Source organism: Oryzias latipes, chromosome 8, assembly GCF_053564925.1.
Source record: "Oryzias latipes strain Hd-rR chromosome 8, Olatipes_Hd-rR_3.1".
NCBI lineage: Eukaryota > Metazoa > Chordata > Actinopteri > Beloniformes > Adrianichthyidae > Oryzias > Oryzias latipes.
In genome coordinates, this window is record NC_136244.1 from 25230766 (window position 1) to 25241333 (window position 10568).

A 10568-nucleotide genomic window follows, 5' to 3' on the forward strand; every position below is an offset into this window, starting at 1 on the left:
CTTCTGGTCAGATGGTCGTTCAGATAAGCAGCCGAACCTTTCAGGTGTTTCCTTTGGGTCATCAAAGCTAACTTGTGTTTGTGATTCACAAACCTGATGAGGATCGCTGGTTTATCCGTCTCCTTTCTCCTGGGGAGCAGGTGGCAGGTCTCGATGGTATTGAGATCCAGGGAAATCCCTTTAGATGTGAGAAATGAATGTATTTGCTGCTCCAGAGACTCTGCACCGAGCTCTGTATTAGCACTGCTAGCTCCAGCTGCATTCATCTTCGCTCGAGGCTTGATTGGTACTCCAGTGAGAATGACATTATTCATCCTTACTTGCTGTTCCACATCGTCCAGTCTTTTCTCCAGAATCTCGACCCGGTTTTCTCGCTGCTCGTTTTGAGCCCGAAATCTTCGGAACTCTTCCATCATCTCTCATCTTTCAGCGTTTCTTGAATAATGTCAAGAGATCTTTTGAGCTCTTCATATTCCTGGGGTTTCTTCGGGGGCATGGTCAGCCTCCTTTTTGGAGAAAATCAACTTCTTAAGTAATTTGAAGATAGTATCCGCAGAGAGCCACTACCACGCGTCTTGCCTTAACCCGGAACCGGAAGTCTTTTGAATGTCCATGGGGCCCAAAACCATTGCAGCTCTAGAGAAGATCTGCATTGAGTAATTGGCCAAAATGACAGCAACAGTGTGTCACATCCTTTTGAAAACTTGCAGAACAATACATGGTTAAAGCATTGAAATTAATGATTTGCAAATGTACATATATTAAAAACCTGGGTGGACTGCACCCCAGAAATTTAACAGAAAGGCACACAAGTTTCTCTTTACAAGACAGAGACTGAGTAGTATGGTCTTAAGATTTATTTTTGTGAAAGTAGACACTTGGAAAAAATTCAGACGGGGATAATTTACCAGGGTGGATGGAACTGAAAGAAACAAATAAAGACACCCTGGGATGTAAAACGCCACATGAGTGAGCCACAATGCACACAGGAACCCACCACCAGAACTACAGTCCACCACCCACCCAGAGCCACCTATTCTACAGAGAGAAACCGGTCTTAAAACAAGTGAAATATAATGGTCATAAAAACCAAACCCAAGGCTACTACTGGAGCAAGGGCAGCGCTGCAGTCTGGCATGGTAAGTAGTGTGAGGCAAAGCAGCCCAAAACAAAACTGATACTGGGCAACAAGCAAAACAGTAAAACAGTGGGTTAAAACAGTTGGCAAAGCAACAGATGGTTCGATTTTGGGAGAAGAGAAGAGAAGTGCATAGCAGACCAGCGCAGCACTGTGAATGCAGAAGAGGCTTGAAGGCTCGTTGCTCACAACGAATATATGGGAAGACTCCTGACACCTAATTATGTAGAAATCAACATACATTAGTAAAATATTTTATGCATATAAAATCAACATGAATTAGTAAGATATTTGTGGCATGTAAAAACTCGACATGCTTAAGTATGACATTTTCGTCATGAAAAAAATTGACAATTAGTGGGACATTTTTGGTATATAAAAATCGACATGCTTTAGTATGACCCTTTTTTGGCATGGAAAAATAAACATGCATAAGTATATTTTCGTCATGAAAAAGATCGACATACATTAGTATGACATTTTAGCATATCAAAATCGAAACAGTGTGACATTTTTGGTATTAGTTTACATTGTAGGCATGGAAAAATCGACATGCTTTAGTACAGGGGTGGCGAACAAGTTTTACACCAAGAGCCGAATTTTTTTGGCGCAAAGAGCCACACCACACACTGACCTGCCAATACGTACACACACAAACACGCAATTAAAGCCATATAATTTTCCATAAACACTCCTCTCCCTACAACACAAACAGCAATTATTGTACTTGTGTTTATTTCAAGTTATATTTTAGTTGAGTGTAGCATTATTGTAACATTCAGTTAAAAAAAAGAATTCTTAAATATTTTTTTTATTTAAAGTTTTATAATGGATCTTTGTCATGAAAAACAATTAATTGATGACATGTTTATGAAAATTGAAACGACTATGAAACAAGTTTTGACTTGCCAGCTACCAGAATTAAAGTACATTTACTTGAACTCAGCCATCAGTACCCAAACATAATGAACCTCATTTCTGCCACCTCACTCACGGTGTTAAACCCAAGATTCTCCACTTCCCATGAGTCTTAGGGGCTGAAGGCGGGGCAAACCCCCCGGTCACCACACTATTCACACAGGCATGCTCAGTCAGGTGTCTGTGCACTTTGAAAAGCTTCAACTTGTTAAGAAAGGAGACAATTTTTGTCAGACCTGGAAGAGTTTTTAATTTTCCGCGGGACACATTTTGTTCTTTTCTGCCATGAACAATTTTACTGCTTCCAAAAGCTCATAATAGTGACTTGCCAGTCTCTTCAGCAAAAACGTACACTGACCAAAAATGTAAACGCAACACTTTTGTTATTGCTCCCATTTTTTATGGTATGAACTCAAAGATGTGAAACATTTTCCACATACACAAAATAACCAGTTCTCTGAAATATTGTTCACAAATCTGTCTAAATCTGTGATAGTGAGCACTTCTCTTTTGCCAAGACAATCCATCCCACCTCACAGGTGTGCCGTATCAAGATGCTGGTTAGACAGCATGATTATTGCACAGGTGTGCCTTATTTTTTTTTTATTTATTTTTTTTTTTAACTTGTCCTGTCCAACAGCTAGGCAAACAGATGAGAGCTGAGGGCCTCTTGTGTTGGACATATTTTATTTTAACAAGAGGGGTTATTCATCTTCAGACAAACCAAAGGTATGTCTGAATAAACCCCTTTTGTAATTGACGCCAAACTTTATTAATTTCAATCATGTTTGAAAATCTTTGGTGTTGGACCGGACGGAAAAGGAAAGAGGGGAAGAAGAGAGAGGGACGTTAGAGAGAGGGGGGGTAGGAGGGTGATAATAGGAGGGGAAGGGGGGTAAGACCATGAAGCAGCATAGAGCAGACAGGTTTACTGGTTGTTTATCGTTACGGTACGGTTCAAATGTAGTACAAAAAGGGCGGGGCCTGTTCACACACACTCAAATATTATCAACACACCTGCTAGCCGCAAAAATGTCCACATGTCAACATGCACACAAAACAGATAGTGTTCACGAACGCATACCTATGCCTTTAAACCAACTAGTGTGAAATCTTTCATTCATTCAATCATGCAAACTATTGGTGCAAAGGTGAGCTAACACCTGTGCTCAGGTGAGTGTTTATGTTCTTCTAAAATGCATGGTGGAATGTGAAAAGAAGGAGGAGGAGCGCCCAGCCACCCCCACACCCATACCCCCGCCGCAGCAGTAGCGGCAGACGGAATTCCCCCAACGCCACACGGGAACAGGCAGGGAACAACCGCCCCCCGGGCGACCAAGACCGCCACCCAGGCCAGGGCCAGCAGGACCGCCGCGAGGCCCCCAGAGCCAGAGAGCAGGGAGGCGCAGAGGGAAAGAGAGCGCCGCCCCAGCCCAGCCAGGAAAGCAGCCCCCCGCCGCGCCGGAAGAGCCCAACGCAGGGCCCCACCGGAGAGACGCCCACAGCCCCAGACGAGCACCCCACCACCACCCAGGAGTTCCGGGCATCCCCCCGCCCCGACCCCAGGTACGAGCCAGGACCCCCCAAGGGAGACCCGCTCCGCACTCCAGGCAGCCACCCACCCGGCCCACGGTTGGTCCAGGTAGGAGCAAGGCAGGGGCCCGCCGCCCCCGCCCAGGAGGGGGGAACCCCGGGGAAAAAAAGGGCGGCCCACAAGGGATGTTATAAATATGGCCCGACCAGGCTCGGCCATGTTGGAAGTTTGGCGGGGCCCAGCGCCCAGGGGCAAGGACCAGGACCCACCCCCCAGGGACACGAACACCCCCGGCTCAGGTGTAATATGAACCCCCCCACCGTGCGGAGAGAGCACCGCCGGGCCCAGGGAGCCGGCACCCAAGGGACACGGCCGCCATCGCCAAGGGGCCCGCACCCCCCACCTGGGAAGGGGTAGGGGACAGGTGTGCCTTAGACTGGCCACAAGAAAAGGCCACTCTGAAATCTTCAGATTTGTTTTATTGAGGGGGTCAGGGGACATTTTCATTTTCAGCATGGAAAAACTGAAATGCTTTAGTATGACAGTTTTGTTAGATAAAAATCAACATGCTTTAGTGAGACATTTTCGGCATGGAAAAATTGACAGGCTTTAGGATGACGTTCTTGGTAGATAATCGACATGCTATGTATGTATGAAATTTCAGCATGGAAGAATTTACATGCTTTAGTATCACATTTTCAGCATGGAAAAATCGACATGCTTTAGTGTAGCAATTTCAGCATAGAAAAATCAACATAGTATGTTGATTTTGGTACAGAAAAATCGACATGCTTTAGTGTGAAATGTTTCGCATGGAAAACTCGTCATACATTAGTGAGACATTTTCGGCATGGAAAAGTCGACAAACATTAGTGAGACAGTTTCGGCATGGAAAAATCAACATACATTAGAGAGACATATTCAGCATGGAAAAATTGACATGCTTTAGTATTACATTTTCAGAATAAGAAAATTTACTTACATTAGTGTGACATTTTAGGAATGGATAAATCAACATGTTTTAACATGATTATTTTGGCAGACATAAATTGACATGCTTTAGTATGACAGTTTGGGTAAATAAAAATCGACATACATTAGTGAGACATTTTCTACATGGAAAAATCAACATGCTTTAGTATGAAATTATAAGCATAGAAAAATCGACATGCATTAGTATGAAATTTTCGGCATTGCAAAATCAACATGCTTTAGTATGAAAATTTTGAAAGATAAAAATCGACATGCTTTAGTATGACAATTTTGGAAGATAGAAATCGACATACTTTAGTATATGTGCGGCGTGGAAAAATCAACATGCTTTAGTACAGGGGTCGGGAACCTATGGCTCGCGAGTCATATATGGCTCTTTTGATGGTTACCTGTGGCAAATCTTTAATTATACCTTTTTTTCATTAGACCAGTCCTTCTCGGGCGCAATGCCATCCCACAGGCGCGCAGTAGTAGCGGTGCTTGGAGAAAAAAATTTGCGCCAGCACTATCAGTTTACTATTATCTATTATTTCACAGAGTTTGTACCAGCCGGAAACCTGTGAATTGATGTGCCTAAAACTGCACACTCTTTCTCGTTGCGGGGACGGGATGTGTGAGGAAGAAAGCAGAGGGTGGGGGTGGGGGGTTGTGGGGACAGGCAGCAGGTGAATCGCGCAGGGATTGTCAAAACTTAAAACCCGCTGCCCGTCACATACTGCAGCGTGTGAGTTTGGCTTCGTATCTGCATGTGAGCAGTCTTTGTCACATCTAAAGAACATTCAGACCTACGATCACGTTTAAAGTCTCAACGCCTGCATGAAGCTGAAACTCACCAAGTATCAACCAGACTAGACCATCAGCAAAACAACTATGAGAAATACTCATCATTTATTAGCAACAGCATAAAAATGTTATTAAAAAGAATCCACAGACTTATTGTATTTTAAAAGTGTTGAAATAACATCAAATGCACACATTCATTTGTATATTTAGTTTTAAACATCGTTGCTTACTGACTTGGACTGGGTGGGTGTTCATTGAACGCATCAAGCAGAGATCTGATTGGCTCTCACTTCTGTCGTTTAGCCTGTTTTTAGGGAGTTTGGACCAATGCGTTTCAGCTATGGGCCGAATAAGGGAAATGGGAGGACTGGAGCGGGAGAAGGGAATATAAATTTGGGAGAAGCGCTCTCGTCTCAGCGGCAGAGATTCATTAATTGCTGAATTAATAGTACGCCGTTTGTTGCGGTCTGCACTAACCAGAATAAAGAACCTTCAAAGAGGTTAAGTCTCCGTGTCTCAGTGTGGGAAAGGGACACTACATTATTGTATGGCTCTTTTGAAATTACATTTAAAAATATGTGGCGTTTATGGCTCTCTTGGCCAAAAAGGTTCCCGACCCCTGCTTTAGTGTGACAATTTTGGTAGATAATAATCTACATGCTTCGATATGACATTTTCAGCATGGAAAAATCGACATGCTTTAGTATCACTTTTTCAGCATAAGAAAATGGACATACATTAGTGAGACATTTTCAGCATGGAAAAATTGACATTCTTTAGTAAGACATATTTGGTTGACGTTCTCGGTAGATGATAATCGACATGCTTTAATATGACATTTTCCACATGAAAAATCAACATGCTTTAGTGTAACATTTTTGGTAGATAATAATCGACATGCTTCAGTATGTAATTGTCCGATGGAAAATCGACATACATTAATGAAACATTTTCGGCATGGTACAATCGACATGCTACAGAATGACGTTTTTGGTAGATAATTATCAACATGCTTTAGTATGACATTTTCGGCATGGAAAAATCGACATGCTTTAGTATCACATTTTCAGCATAGAAAAATCGACATACAATAGAATGCCGATTTTGGTAGAGAAAAATTGACATGCTTTGCTGTGAAATTTTCAGCATGGAAAAATTGACATTCTTTGTAAGACATATTCAACATGGAAAAATCGACATGTTTTAGTAAGACAAATTTGGTGTGACAATTTTGGATGAGAGAAATTGACATGCTTTAGTATGACATTTTCATAATGAAAAAATTGACATGCTTCTATATCGCATTTTAGGTAGATAAAAATCGACATGCTTTAGTATGACAATATTGGTTGATAATAATTGACATGCTTTAGCATGACATTTCAGCATGGAAAAATTGACATGCTTAAGCATGACAATTACGGTAGATAATAATCAGCATGGTTAAGTAAGACATTTTCAGTATGAATAAATCTGCATGCTTTTGTATTACAATTTCAGCATAGAAACATCGACATACATTATAATGCCCATTTTGTTAGATAAAAATCGACATGCTTTAGAGTGAATTTTTCCGCATGGAAAAATCGACATACATTAGTGACATATTTTCGGCATTGAAAAATTGTTATGCTGTATGACGTCTTTTGGTATATAATAATCAAAATGCCATGAACAATTTTGACATGACATTTCAGCATGGAAAAATAGACATGCTTAAATATGACAATTTAGCTAAAGGTAAATTGACATGCGGTTTAGTATAACTTTTTCAGCATAAGAAAATGGACATACATTAGTGAGACATTTTCGGCATGGAAAAATTGACATTCTTTAGTATGACATTTCAGCATTGAAAATTTTACATGCTTTAGTATGACAATATTAGTGGATAATAATTGACATGCTTTAGTTTGACATTTCAGCATGGAAAAATCGACATGCTTAAGCATGACAATTACGGTAGATGATAATCAGCATGGTTTAGTATGACATTTCGGCATGGAAAAATCGACTTACATTAGTTTGCCAATTTTGGAAGAGAAAAATCGACATGCTTTAGTAAGACATTTTCGGCATGGAAAAATCGACATGGTTTAGTACAGGGGTGTCAAACTCATTTTGGGGGCCACATTCAGCCCGTCTGATCTCAAGTGGGCCGGACCATAACATAAAAGCAAAATAGCAGCCTTTTTACTCAATTTGAAAAAAATGCCTCAACCAACATAGTAGCCTAATCGCTTGGGGCCAATGGATCTCGAATAAAATTAATTTCAATTAAAAAAAAAGTTTGTCTATTTAATTTTATACAGACTGAATATTTTACATCTGACACTGAAGCAATCCAGAAACTTTTCTTTATGGTAAGTCTCTAGTGGTGCTGAATGTTTTATTCTTTGAATACTGCAACCTGTTGATGACATACCAAGCATGGGGGTTTTGCATTCAGCTTCGTGAAAGAAAAAAACAGTCCATTTTCCTTGATATCTCTTCACTTCACTTTTTGACAACATTTTGGTCATTAGGGTGTCACTAGTGATCATCATTATAGCAAGATAACAGCGGTAAGGCTCATAGGGAACCAAAGTGCATCTTATCCAGACACAGAGCTGCCTTTCCTTTGCTCCCCCTAGTGGTGGAATTGCGCATTTCGGTTATTTCTTTAAAAGAAATCATAACTCGCCACAGGAATGGACTAGAAATTTGCTTTCTTTTTTAATCATCCTTATGATTTTGACTCTTCATGTGTGGGCCATATGTTTGACACTCCTGGTTTAGTATGACAATTTTGGAAGATTAAAATCGACATGCTTTATTTAGTATGACATTTTCGGCATGGAAAAATCGACATGCTTTAGTATGACAATTTTGGAAGATTAAAATCGATATTCTTTAGCATGACATTTTCGCCATGGAAAAATCAACATGCTTTAGTATTGTGAAGAAACTGGATTTTCTAGAAAGGACTGTATTAAATTTTAGTTCGTAACCCCGTCAGTTTCTTACACACAGAAATAATGAATAACGACTCAGAGACAGTTACTTATCTTTTGTGGAGGTTTTACTTCGCACAAACACGAAGGGGACAGACAGATGAACATGGTGCATTCAAAGTCCGAACCAACGAGCTCAGGGATGGGCTTGGTATAAAAACCCTGCATTTGCATATTCAGAAGATCGTCCGATGGACCTCGTGTGAAAATCACGCCCACAGGTTACTGGTGGAGAGAAGCTCCAAGGCTAAAGTGAAGATAAGTCTGAGGCCTGCTCAGCAGAAAACATGCACAGAAAAGAGGGAGTATGGGAAGAAACTGCTAGAACAATAGTTTGGCTGTGCTTTCTTCAAATGTAATATAATTTTGAGATGACAATACATGCTCAGTGAATTAAGTTTAAACCATTAGTGTAATAAAAGTTAAAGGCAGTTTCTAACTATTCTTCACAAGTATGACATTTTTGGTAGATAAAAATCGAAATGCTTTAGTATGACAATTTTGGAAGATTAAAATCAACATGCTAAAGCACCATTTGTGTGTTTTTATTGTTCTTTGTGGGTCCGAGGCTTAGACGCAATCTCGTCAGAGATCAGATCATCCGCCTCAAAGAAGACTTCTTCCAAAACAGCTCAAGTGAAAAAAAAAGATGACGATGATGACTATCCCCCCAAACTTACGCCCGGTTAGCACTTTTTTTCCACAGCTCCATAAAAAACGGTTCTCTTGGTTTTTACAAGTGTAACAGGTCTTTGCTTTTCCAGATCCACAAAGTGATGAAGATTTCAGTGAGCCATCTGAGAGTGAGGATGAAGAATTCACAGTCAAGAAACCCACAGAGACCACAAAGAAGGACAAAGTCTCCACCAAAGACAGAATCAAACCAGCTCCCCCTTCTGAAAAAGACAAATAACCGTCGAAACCATCAAAGACGAAGCCTGAAGCAGCAGGTTTGTTTCAACAGCTGACGTTTTCCATCCTCTTGATTTTTGTTACTAAGACTTTAAAAAATATTTTAGCTGCTTCCAAACCGGTAAAAAGTCTTCCAACATTCAAACCGATACCCACCAGACCCCCTTCCACAAAGCCTTCATCCTCCCTGAGCCCAGCAGTGGGGAGAGTACCCAAGTGGAACCCACCAGGTACAGATTCAGTGAGAATCAATACACTTACTCTTTCGGTTATTTAAACTGCTGTAATCAGAATATTTATATTTATATTATATTCCAGCTCAGAGTGGTAAAAGCGCCTCATCGTCTCACAGTCCACCGGTGAAGTCACCCAGCCAGGGGCTGCGACTTGGACTGTCCCGCCTAGTCCGAGTCAAACCGCTCCATCCCAGCGTTGCAGGTCACTAACCCATTAAGGGACAGCGCCTCATGTGGCCATTTTCTCTTAACACAATTTTTAGAGAACATTCTAAAAATTGTTTTTGTCTTCCGGTTATTTATGACACAAGCCTCCAACTTGAACTAAAATTTAAGAGCTTCAGGGAGCTGCAGGTTGTCCACACAGTCTGGTCCTCAGGAGTTAATCCTCTATTAAACAAAACCGTTGTTGGCTTGTGAGGAAACTAAAAATTGTTTCTCTTTTAATACAAATGTTTTTGCCTGTAATTTTCATATCCTTATAAATTCTTCTGTTTTTCTTTTTACTTATTGTTCGGCAAACTTTGCATATTATGTACATACATCTCAAATAAAATTGGGGAAAAAAAGAGTTATTTGGAATGTCATTTAATGCAAATACCAATAAGTAAAAAACAAACTTTGAACTGAAGTAAAATTGAAGTGTTTTATTTGAGAACAAGTTTTTTACACTGCTTTCAGTATGGAATATATACAGTTAACCTCCAAAAACTGTTTTGGAGGCAGCCAAGTGTTTCATTATGATATTTGTGAGTAGAATAGCAAAAAAATTTAAATGTTGACATGTAAAGCTGGTGTTGCTGCCTGAAAGTCAGACTGAAATCCATGCATAACCTCAGAACGTTTCCAAAAGAGATTAGATATCCGTTTCCTTGGAATGCTGCTCGTGCATCCCAAATATACCATGACAGAAGGTAAATAAATAAATATATATCCTGAATAATAGACAAAAACAATGCATCCATCCCTTAATGCCTATAAATATGCATCAAAAATAAATGCGCATTCTTTGGCTCCAAAATTACCCACATTTAGCATCAACATGAAAGCAAAAACATAAA

At 40.4% G+C, this 10568-nt stretch overlaps 1 long non-coding RNA gene across 2 annotated transcripts; it reads left to right on the forward strand.

Moving 5' to 3' along the window:
* The first annotated feature begins 1524 nt into the window (after window positions 1-1524).
* On the forward strand, window positions 1525-10078 carry LOC144994169 (uncharacterized). 2 transcript variants are annotated; one of them, XR_013657599.1, is made up of 4 exons: window positions 1525-9044; window positions 9124-9309; window positions 9379-9501; window positions 9590-10078. It is a non-coding gene; the product is annotated as an uncharacterized LOC144994169 (long non-coding RNA). The 2 variants fall into 2 exon arrangements; XR_013657598.1 differs by lacking the exon at window positions 1525-9044 and having other exon boundaries at window positions 9080-9309.
* The last annotated feature ends 490 nt before the right edge of the window (window positions 10079-10568 follow it).